This window comes from Chrysochloris asiatica, unplaced genomic scaffold (assembly GCF_000296735.1).
Source record: "Chrysochloris asiatica unplaced genomic scaffold, ChrAsi1.0 scaffold00027, whole genome shotgun sequence".
Classification (NCBI taxonomy): domain Eukaryota; kingdom Metazoa; phylum Chordata; class Mammalia; order Afrosoricida; family Chrysochloridae; genus Chrysochloris; species Chrysochloris asiatica.
The window spans coordinates 16,007,638-16,009,492 of NW_006408545.1; the positions used below are offsets into that span (position 1 = coordinate 16,007,638).

Consider the following 1,855-nt stretch of genomic DNA (forward strand, 5'->3'; position numbering starts at 1 on the left):
GCTGACTTGCAGAATGTGCCCTTTGGAGATATAAATTATTATATATGCCTGAGTGGGGTTTTTTTTGTTGTTGTTTGTTTCTTTTCTTTCTTTGTTTTAAAAAAGCTAAAGTGAATAAAGAGAAATACTGTTAACTGATGGTACATGGAGGGGATTATAATCATTGTAATGAAACAAGGTGTATGATTGTTGAATGTAAAACTGGTGATCTGATGCCCTGTAAACTTTCACTCAGTCCACAATAAAAAATAAAAAATTTAAAAAACCTTAAAGTTTAAAAAAATGGAGCTCTGGTAGCGTAGTGGTTATGAATCGGGCTGTGAACCGCAAGGTTAGCAGTTGGAAACTACTAGCTGTTCCGCAGGAGAAAGATGAGGCTTTCTGCTCCGGTAAAGATTTACAGCCTCAGAAACCCTGTACAGGGTCGCTATGAGTTGGAACTGTCTCCAGTGCACATCATCGCCACCACCACCACTAAGTTTAAAAGGAGCCATGTGAGCAGCAGGAACAGTTAATCCCAGGACCATCCAGAGAAAGAAGAGCATAAACAGAGTGTAAGATCCCTATCTAGAAAAGCAATAACAGCAGGGGGCGGCATGGCATTACAGAACAGCTATCTAGTCTTCTAACCCATGGACCAAGTACAACTGAATTCCAAGGGCAGGAGGCGATCTTGCAAAATATGCCCTTTGGGCATTTACAGACTGGCTAAAGGAGCTTTGTAACACTTGCCCTAGCAGGACAGAGGCCAAGGGGCCAGGTGGCTGAAAGACCAAAGACAACAGCAATGTGTACCTGCAGTAAGGCATTCCTGGTTGGAAACTGTTCCATCCTGAGTTGTTTCTGATTCTGAATTGTACCCTCTTTACCTCCCTAATAAACCTTATGATTGTGAGTGTTGTTATGAAAAAAAAAACTTAAGAGTAACCATAATTTGAAAATGATTAACCTGGGGAGTAGAGCCCTCTCTGCAGCGGCAGTATGCCACTCTTCAGCACTGTGAAAGTTGGTTGGTTGCCAAATAGTATCTGCTTCCCTAGCCTTGGATGTTTAGATAGTTTGAGGTTACAGATATTGTTTTAACTTGAAAGGGAAATCATGAGGGGGAAAAGTCAGTTAATCTCATAGAAAAAGGGCTTCTAGATAAAGTAAAAAGCTAGCACCAGAAAAAAACAAATTTAATTTTGTCGGTATGTTTTCCTTCAGTTAACCCACCATCAAAAATAATGTGCTGGTACACCATCACAAAGGAGTGCTGGTGTGTTAATGTAAGGTAAGCACTGGACTGCTAACCTCAAGGCTGGCGGTTGAAACTCACCAGCTGCTCCTCGATAACCCTTTACAGAGTTGCTGTGAGTCAAAACCAACTCAGTGACACTTAACACTAGAAATACTAGTTTTATACTATCATACAGAAAGACAGGACCTTGTAAGCAAGATTTCCTGTAAGGAGAAAATGAAGAATAATTGTAGCTAATAGTTTGTAGGCTAATGTATCTGTGGGTTTGTTGAGTCAAAAGCAACTCGAAAGCACACAATGACAACAATAATAGTTGGACAGTGACTTCTTTATAAAGTTAAATTTTTATATGTTCATTTTTTATTCTAAACAGCTGTTTATGACATATATATATGTATATATATATGTATGTATATATATATGTTGTTAAGTGCTGTCTAGACAGTTCCAACTTATAACAACCTTGTATAAGGTTTCCAAGGAGCATGTGGTGTGTTTAAACCACCGACCTTGCAGTTCAAACTAACCTTGTGGTTCAGTGCTTATCCTACAGCTCCACACCAGGACTCCATATTTCATATATGTATGTATGTATGTGCGTATATATATATATAT

The 1,855-nt window shown here is 38.9% G+C and overlaps 1 protein-coding gene across 1 annotated transcript in view; it reads left to right on the forward strand.

The window, feature by feature from the left end:
* Positions 1-1,855, forward strand: part of REV3L (REV3-like, polymerase (DNA directed), zeta, catalytic subunit) — a 216,320-nt gene that overhangs the window by 192,453 nt on the left and 22,012 nt on the right. The gene's annotated exons all lie outside the window — the stretch shown is intronic.